The sequence below is a fragment of the Meleagris gallopavo genome, chromosome 6 (genome assembly GCF_905368555.1).
Source record: "Meleagris gallopavo chromosome 6, MGAL_WU_HG_1.1, whole genome shotgun sequence".
NCBI classification, from domain to species: Eukaryota; Metazoa; Chordata; class Aves; order Galliformes; family Phasianidae; genus Meleagris; species Meleagris gallopavo.
This window is the reverse complement of record NC_139409.1, coordinates 11,416,717-11,426,586: the sequence shown is the minus strand read 5'-3', so window position 1 is coordinate 11,426,586 and position 9,870 is coordinate 11,416,717.

The window sequence follows — 9,870 nt, the reverse complement described above, 5'->3', positions numbered from 1 at the left end:
CATTTAAGAGAAAGCACTTAAAAATGCATAGCATGTAATGGCACTTTGGAATAAGTTACTATTTATACTTTTGTAATAAATGCAAACTCAACCAGGGTTTCTGAAGGCCTAAATTTTAAGGCTCAGTTGAATGCTAATTGCTTACTAACAACATTATATAATTCTCTTATTAATCTTCTCTTGAAACAAGCTTACCCATGAGATATATTCCAAAGTTTGCATGTGGAAAACTGACATTTTTGAAAATGGAAACACATTGGATTTCCTAGCTGGAATTCACCTCTTCCATACTGAAAAATGTCTTCAGTAGAGTTAAAAGAAGTGACTGCCTCATTCTGCAAATTAATGCAGCCTTCTTGTGATTTCATTGTATCATGTCTCTCTGAAAGTACTGAAGAAGCTTTTAGGCCAACATTAGAAGTGCAGGATCTACATCTAAAATGGGATAGTTCTTTGTATTTTTGCTTATTCATGTTTTATTTAATTTTTTTACACATGTATGGTATATATATATGGGTGCTTGATACATCTAATTTTCAATTAGATTTTTCCAATTCCTTCTTAATTTCATTTTGTCACAGCCTCACAAATAGATTTTTTCAAACTTTTCTAGTTGTTACTACATATCTTGCAGTCACAGTGCATTCCACTTTTGAGTACGATTTCTCCTGATAAATTTTTAGGAAAAAACAGCATGTAAAACCTTGCTTGCTTGATTTGATCAGCAGTTCTCATATCCTCTTCATTTTCTATTTGCTTGTAAAGACATGAGGTGACCTCTCAAACAGTTAAAAAAGCTGTTACATATATATTTCAAAGATTTGGATATAAGCCATAGCAAAACAAGATTTGGTTTAGTTTGTTTATTTTCAAAAGCGTAGGAAAGTGAGGCTACCATGTTAATTTCACTTTTTTTTTTTTTTTTTTTTTACATAGGTTTTGCTTGGTTCAAAATGAGCAAAAGCAACCATTAGAGAATTTGCTGGTCCTGTGAAAGATTCGCCCCTGAATTAGCTTTCATGCTCCCAGGAAAAATAACTTGGAAAAAAAATTGAAATCTGTAAAAGCAGAAATTTGAAATCTGTAAAAGCAGAAGAGATAACTGAGGGGTTTTTTTGTTTGTTTTGTTTGTTTGTTTGTTTGTTTTCAAATTCAAATCTAGTTGTTCAGGAAATCCATTTATGCAAAAAAAAAAAAAACTTGTGAAAAGTATCTTTTTTGAAAGTAATAGAGAAGGATTAAGATAAAGATATATTTGAATTACAAATAAAATTATATCTGCATTTATATCTGTAAAAAGTTTTCCAATTCTACAGGAACTTTGGAGGAAGTTTAATTCATATATATCAGGGACGAATTTCATCACATAGGTGTTACATGAATACAACAAAAAATGATTTTTTTCCTGAGTCCTGGTGATTACTTAATGGAAAATCCATTAACTTATCTGTAAAATAATAACAGCAATCATAACTCATGAATTCCTTGTGAAACTGCAAAACCGAGCCATGATTACTGAAGTAGAGATTATATGAATCACCAATAACCTGGTGGGGTTTTTTCTGATAGCTCCAGTCAATAATCTAAATTAATATTCCCAAGATCCAGAAGCAAGGCTAAACTGATCATTTAAGAGAAAGCGCTTAAAAATGCATAGCATGTAATGGCTGGGGTTTCTTTTTGTAAGTTGGTGGCAGAGTTAAAAGATTCCTGGAGTCATGGCATGCAGTCTTCAGTTTTAATAACTACTGAGGCCATCAAAAATAATAACTTGATTCTCTTTCATATTATTGGTGCAGGCAGTCTTCCAACACTGAGCTCCTGTAGCAGGTTGACTTCAATTATTAAGCAGTAAAAGGTGGCAGGTCTTTATCAGAAACAGAGATGAAAGAGAATACTTTGCTTTACTACAAGAAGGGAAAGACATATTGCTGAACATAATAAACTGTATACTATGTGGAATACATCATAATGGGCTCTTTATTTGGCTTACATGTGGAAGATGAAACAAATGTGTTCATACATTCCACAGACATCTTTTCAGAACTTCAAACTATCTCATTTCATTCACTTTGGATAATATTTTCCATCTGACAAAGAATAAGATCATTCAGCAGATTAGGTCACACAGCCTATTTGAAGCCTTTATGGATTATTCAAAGGAGATAAACTTACATGTCCTGAAAAAAGTTGAGTAAATAAAACATGCATGATAAAAATCCTGGCTCAGTTCTACAGCCTTACTCAGGTAAATCTGCCAGTAACACATAGCAGGAAGCCACTGCTGCAGAAACAAAAGCTACTCGCACTCTTGATGAAATGCAAGGACTGCAAAAGCTGCAGTTTTCCTCAAGCAGGGCTGCTTCTCTGCCTTTCTGTGAGTGCAGTGTTGGTAGCTATACTTGTGTACCTCCCTTTAGAAATGGCTATCCGTGCAGCTACAGTTAAGGAGAGAGCACCATAAACATCAAAAGCCATGGGGCAATACTTCCCTTTGCTTCATGAAATTCTACTCAATTCAGTGCAATTGAGTATATCATATGCAAGTCAGAAGATCTTTTTTGGCCCATGAGTCTAAAAAAATTAACTGAAAACAAGCTTACTGAGCAAATGAAAAACTATGCACCACCATCAATATTTCTGAAGTGTTTTGACTCTGAACCTTCAGAACAATGACACACATTGTAAAGTTTTGCTTCAATAGTACAAAATCACAGTACAAAATACAGATATTTAGTAAGTCTTAATTTGTGTCTCATGTCTAGAATGTGATTATAAGTGTTGGCCAACTGCAGCACGATGCAGACATGAACAGTGGAAGATACAGATGGTTTCTGCTTAGCACTTGTTTATAATAATGAAGTGCAAGTCAAGATGCATTCTGTGTTGTATTTTAAGCTTCTGCGCAAGGCCAGTCAAAAATCTAAAATCAAGTACCGCTTTTTCAAAAAACAGCCAGGGAACTGGCAAATGTTTTGATTTCTTTAACTTTATATCATTTATACATTTGTTTTTATCTTGGTTTTCTAAGGCGGTTAGACTTGCAGCTCATGTTTTTCCTGTCTGTCACTGAGTTCCCTTCTCCTCCACCAAATGACTACTTGCAATGGAATCTGGTGAAAGCAGAAGTCTCAGGGACATTAAATTCCGTGTTTTGTTAAAAGAGACAGATGAGCAGCAGAACAACTTAAGTGCTCAGATGAGGGAAAAGCAGGAAGGACTCATCCATTTTATACTCAATTTTCTGAGCAATCTGTTCATGTATCATTCCAAATCAGCCACAGCGTATGATTTTGCACTGCTGTCATGGGCAATGGAAAACCACTGAAGAGATGAGATGCTCCTAAGAGCACTGCAGTATGGGGACAGATAACAGGGAATTGGTTTACTTCAAAGTACAGCATGTATCTAACAAGAAATATCTGTTTATATCTGTTGCTCATGGAAAAACTTGTCTAAACATCTACTTCTTCGCATAACAAAATTCTGATAGCTAAAGCAGATGGAGATACAAATATGGCATTTTTACCATCAATGCTATTTAAGCAGGCCAGAATACACCCAGCTGAGTACACTAAGTGTTCAAACCAGCATTCAAATGAGAAAATTTGAAGATTAGCAAGGAGTTGGTTCTTTGGCATTTGGAGTACAGAGCCAGGCTATACCATCTGAGTGAGATTATGGAGATAGTTTGCTCAAAGATTTCACCCAAAAGGCAACTGGACATAAACTAAAAATGGTTAGGCTGTCATCACCTTACACAACTCCCCCGTTTACTCATGGGGTTTTGTACCCTCAGACTTGCCCAAGGCCCTTCTTGCACACACAGTTGTATGAAGGACACTTTCATACTATAAAATCACTGCCCCAGTACAGTTCTCTCACTGCCTCAGGTAATTTAAACTGAAATTCCTCTCCCACTAGCTATGTCTCAGGGACTCAGAGGGATCAGAAGAGACAAAGGGCCAAGTGCGGACCTTAATTCTTAAGAAACTCTTTTGGCTTTGTAATTATAAAATGCTTTTTGTCATACTGATGCCCTGCTACCCCAACACTAGTTTTTCCTTTTTTTTTATTAAGAAAACTGAAAGAAACTTCATGATTAAATATTTTTTACCTTTCCTCCCTTCTTCTCCCAAAATGAAAACTGAGACATAACAAGAAACAATTATTTTCAGCAGTTTAAATATGAAGAGATGAAGAATGGGTTTTCAACAGCTTTGAACAAAATCAGATGTGGAATAGGTCCCATCTCTTCCCAAAACATGTTGTACTTTCCTAAAACAAAATACATACTTCTTTTTTTTCCCCCCATTACTTTGGTTCCACAGGATCTAACATACAGTTTTGCAAACACAGGCAGATAGTTGCGTTAAATTAAATTCTGCATAAATTCCCTAACTTCTTTAAGTAGGAGAGTACTTTGCCCTGTACATGTGTATGTGTATCTGCACTGTTAAGGTCTTAATAAAGGCTCTCTGTCAGCAGGGTGACAGGAGCAGGACTGAGTACTTTGTTAGAGCTATGTGAGAGACCAGATCTGCACAGCATTAATCTCCATTCTGGCTTATCTGACTCTGGTGCAACAAAGAAGTTAAGAAATGAAATAAAACCCAACTAAGGCTAAAAGAAAATTCATAAAACGAAGCCTCTCCACAGTAAGTATCAAGAATGGAGCAGATGGCAGAGTCTTCTACTTGTTTAACCTTTTCTTGATGTCACGGATTATGGTTTTCAAATGGGTCTAAGAAGACAATAGTGGAATTTATAAGTAGGGAGGCTTTTTGTCTTTCTTCTATTGGCAAAGATGCACTGATGTAATTCACAATTACCTATGTTGTTATTTTTCCTCAGTAAATGGCATTGCTAATGGATAAAGTGGATTTATTCTAAACTGTGAAGGGATGAATTAAAAGGCTAATAAAACTATGTAAATAATGTAGCCGAATATTTCTGTGTATTACAAGCAACCAGAAGAAAGAAGATCTTCCCAAACAGAATCACCCTTAGAAAGATGTCTTGTATGTCATAAATTTTTAAGCCATACTCAATGGCTTAAAATGTTGCTACTTTACTAATTCATTCTTTCTCTTTGTTATCCCTGAGATTCATAAGCTGTCAGCTGTACTGTTAACAAGTGCCTCTTACAAAGTTTGGAAATAGTACAAAATTGCAATCTGGAAGCAGCACAGGACAAGAAGTGCTTGAAGTTCTTTTTCATCATGGGGACATGAAGATGTTGACCAATTTTCAACTCCTATATTTGTGATTTTTTATATCAAAGTTTTTCAGTTAATGATAATCAACTTTGTAATATCCTTTTCCTACAACTAATTCTGCTGTTTCTCTAGCTACCCTTACTGATTCATCCACATAGTATTACAGAAGCATTGTTTTTCAACCTTGACACAACCTCTACTTTCCCTCTACCTTTCTCTCTCCTTCTTCTAGCTGATTTTTTCACCGTCACACTATTCGTTAGCAGGGAAAACAATTCAAATATTTAAATCTTCTAATAAAGATGAAGAAAAAGATGTGAAGGAGTGTATTGAAATAAATACAAGTGTAAACGGTTAAGCAAGGTTTTCCTCTTGACTGTCACCAGGTCTTTTTGTTTGGTTAAGATGATCCTACTTGTGATATGGCATTTTAGCAAGGCACAAGATTTTCTTTCTTCCTTCTCTCATACAGTTGGTTGGAAATAAATCTTGTTCCTAGCATTAAAGCAATAGGAAGTATTCTCAACTTCAGTAGTACAATACAAGGAAGAGCCTGCAAGCTTCAGCATCAATCCTGCATGGAGTTCCATAGCCCACTGTAGAGTGTATTTCCACCTTGTCGAATGTCTTTGAGAAAATGCATCCAAAAATCATTTCAATGAACATTACATGTGCTTTTCATTCCATTTTCTCCTATAAAGTCTTTGTGGTGAACATCTAGTTCTCTTTCACACTGCAGTATTACATACTTAATAATCTTCTATCTGGCTCTGACAGGCTTCCCACTAACAGGCTGGAAATCTTTGGGTACCCTCAAGTCTTATCAAGTTAAACAGGCATTTGGGAAGGTAGGAAAGAAGTGAAAAATGCAGCAGCAGCAAAAACATCAACTTTTGTCTCATTCTGTCACTCGCAATCTTGTCTAGAAGGAAATGCAGAGTAAATTAGGAGGCACACTGTGGACCTCTCCCCAAACAGCTTTGTGAAATACTTACTTTAGCATGTCGCAGAATGTTGACTAATACATGTAGTGCAAGCTTTATTAATTAACTGTGGAGAATACCTTTAAAAGTAGGAACATGATTAATTTTGGAAATTGATACAGAAGCAAAGGGTGCAGTAATGCTCAAGACAAAGCTGAAGCTGCGCTCATGCTCGCATCCTCTCAAAGACCTATACTCATCAAATCCTTTATAAGAATATGATGGGTGGTGCACAAAGGGAACCAGGGTATCTGGGATGCTGAAGTTTATTCTTTTCAGCTTGCAGAGTGCCATGTAATTGCCAGGAATTCTCTTCACAGAGCCTTTATTCATTGCCTCCAGAAAAAGGCTGACAAGCAGATAGTCTCCTCATTATTCTTTCCACTGAGAAAGCACAATTTCTGATATACCAACAATATCTTTTTATATTTCTATTTTTCAGTAGACCTTGAGCTTAGTTTTTTTTTTTACTTCAACTTTTTTAAAACTTTATAAGGAGTTTTATGTTGTTGAAGTCAACAGATAGTAGATGATTACGCAGAAAATCACTAGTCTCTTACCCAGGAGGGTAAAGCATTGTCCTGATTTTGGTTTGGAAAGAGACAACTTTCTTCATAGCAGGTGATAAGGTGTGTTTTTTACTTAGGGTGAAAATAATGTGGATAACACACCAATGTTTTAGTTGCTGCTAAATAACTCTGTCAAGGACTTTTCAGCTTCTCATGCTCCTCCCCCAACAATAAGGTTGGGAATGTATGAGAAGCTGTGAAGGGACAAAATGAGGACAGCCAACCCAAAATGGTGAAAGGGATATCCCATACCATTTTATGTCAAGCTCTACAATAAAACTGAAGGGAATTGGCCTGAAGGGCTGCCACTGCTGGGCATGAATTTGTAAGAAACTGGGCTGAACATCACTTGTTTTTTATTATTCTTCCTTTCTCTCTCTCTTTCTTTCTTTACCCTTCTCTTTCTCACTCAAACTTTCTTAATCTTTCTTTCTTAATTTTTCTCTTTCCCTTCCTTTTTCTACTTCACTTCCTTTTCACAGAGATAATCATTTGCATTAACTTTAGCCCTGGAAGAACTCTGAAAGAAATGTGCAGATGCAGTCTATACTCTGTGGAGGCAGAAATTTTGAGATCAAAGCATGGGATAAGAGCACTTCATAGAATGCAGTTATTCAGTTGCAACAAGCATCGTCTGTAAGAAGTTTTAACTTGGTAAAAAGTGGGCCGTATTGTCCATAATGGTAAGAAAAGACCCACATAAGCAGAAAGGACCAAACTCTCCTCCAAAAAAAGCAAAGAATGAATTTTCTTAATTAAACATAGATTAGTGTTTTCATTCCTGAGCAGTTTTAGTTGAGTATTTTGAAATAAAGAGCTAGGCTAGTACAGGCATGGGAATCTTTAACTTAAGTATTTAATTTAGGAACTGCATCCCTCTATTCAAACACTGAGGCTGAAATTGTCACCTCATTTCCACCAATTAAAAAGCTCTTTGATGTAATTGCAGTTAGTTAGAATTTGCCACTAAATAACTAACAGCAAAATCTGCTCGTTGTAATTCAAACCATTTTAAGTGATTTGTCAAGACAAACCAACTAAGATCAATTTATACCTGTTATGCTGTTACACAGCTGTGTGACTTTTCCAAATTAGGATTTTTTAAGATACAAAAGTCATGTTTATGAAATTAAATGTGTACGTATACATGTGTATCCGTACACTCACAAATAATATAATGTTCTATTTGTATAGGACAATGCAGCAGTAATACACAGCAAGAATATGAAAAGAAAAAATACATCTGTTTCTGTTCAATTACCCAGACAAAAACCTCTGATCTATAAAATACATGATAGACAAGACCAGAAAAAAAAAAAAATCTTAAAGTTTTCTAGGGGATTGTATAAAAGACCTCCATTTTGTGATTAAATTAAAATTTAGGAGTGATATTTGATAGATTTTGAAATTCTGCCCAATCACATTCGCTTAGTTTGTGAAAGGTTGCTTGTCAAATGCTATGTCAGTGAAACAAAAAAAGACAGCCAGTAAATCATCCTTCCAATATTAACATCAACTAAAAATAAATAAATGTCTGCAGTAGAATGCCAACTTGATGTTCCATTAAGATGAATGTTATAAACCATGAAGCAAACTCAATACTGATGACAAGAAATCTGTAAAAAGAGACAGTAGCTCATGGTCAAATTAGGAAACTTAGTAAGACTAAGGAACAAAATAGTAAATAGAAAAAAAAAGTCTTTTAAAATCAAAATTGCTGCAAATTATATTTATTGATACTATAAGAAAATAAACTATAAATATATTATTTATAAATATTTTAAAATTGCGTTATGCAGTGTATACTGACTTAGTGTGAATCCTAGAAGTGAATCTTTCCATGTGTTTATTCTTTTGAGAACATATTTCATTATATGTGCATGTCATTGTTTGCTTCTAGCTTGAAAAACTGTGGAACTGGTTTTTCATGGTGTTAACTCCTAGAAAGATAATGAAAGCAGCTTCTATCAAACTGCTGTGACACAAACAGAACAGAAGTAAAAAGGTCATGGGAGAGAAAAAAAAAAAAAAGAAATACAGCAGGTTAAATCATAGAATCATTAAGACTGGAAAAGATCTCTAAGATCATCTACTCCAAGCATCCACCTACCACCAGTACTGCCCACAAAGGATCACCGAATCATTAAATTTGGAAAAGATCTTTAAAATCATCTTGACCTCTAATATCATCTAATAGTAGAATGGCAGGAAGTAAATCAAGTACAAAAAAAAAAAAAAAAAAAAAAAGGCAGTAAACTAAATGACATTCATTAGCACAGAACTCCTAAGCTTCACAAGTTACTGGATCTTTTCACTGGGCTTAAAAATGAATGAGAAAGAAATGTAATTAAGACAGATCACAGGTTGTGTAGGTTAATGCACAACGTTCAGACTTCAACTACAGCAAGTTATTAGCTTTGTTATTTAATCTAAAAATTAATGAAATGGGAAAATTACTGAAAAACACAAGTAAAACAGGAGGGGGATGGACAGTGTGCAGCAGCAGGGCTGGGAGCGGAGATGGGAATCGAGTCACGCGATGATGCTGGAACCTGCAGGGAGACAGATCAGTGGGAGAAAATGCAGAGAGGAGAAGGTTGGAGATGATAAGAATTCCTAGAGTGCTTGAAATTTCTCTTTTTTGAGTCAGCATTGTAGATGAAGATGTGAATCCAAGCAGTGTGCAATAGCAGTGTGGAACGTTCCGAACACCCGCTGCTCACACTGCATTTAAAGTCCCACGTGCTCGCTCCTAATCAGGCCTCTGATTACTTAGTAAACAACCAGACTCCAGTGTGTAGGAACAAGGGTAATTTGCTGGCCAGGCCTCGTGGAAGCAAGCTATGAAATTCCTTATTAAGCCTACAAACTGTACTGATTTGCACAATGAAAGGAATAAAAAGCACGGACTTAGAACGCACAAGCTCTGTACTGCTGGGTGTAACACTGCGCCGAGGCCCCTGTTACGAAGATGGCTAGCAGGCACTTCTGAGCGTCTTATCTATAACAGACCACCCAAGAAGCGCCCCGGCTATGGGACAACCCCTCCGCCCCCACACCGCCCTCGGGCACGCAGCGGGACGGGCCAACATGGCGGGC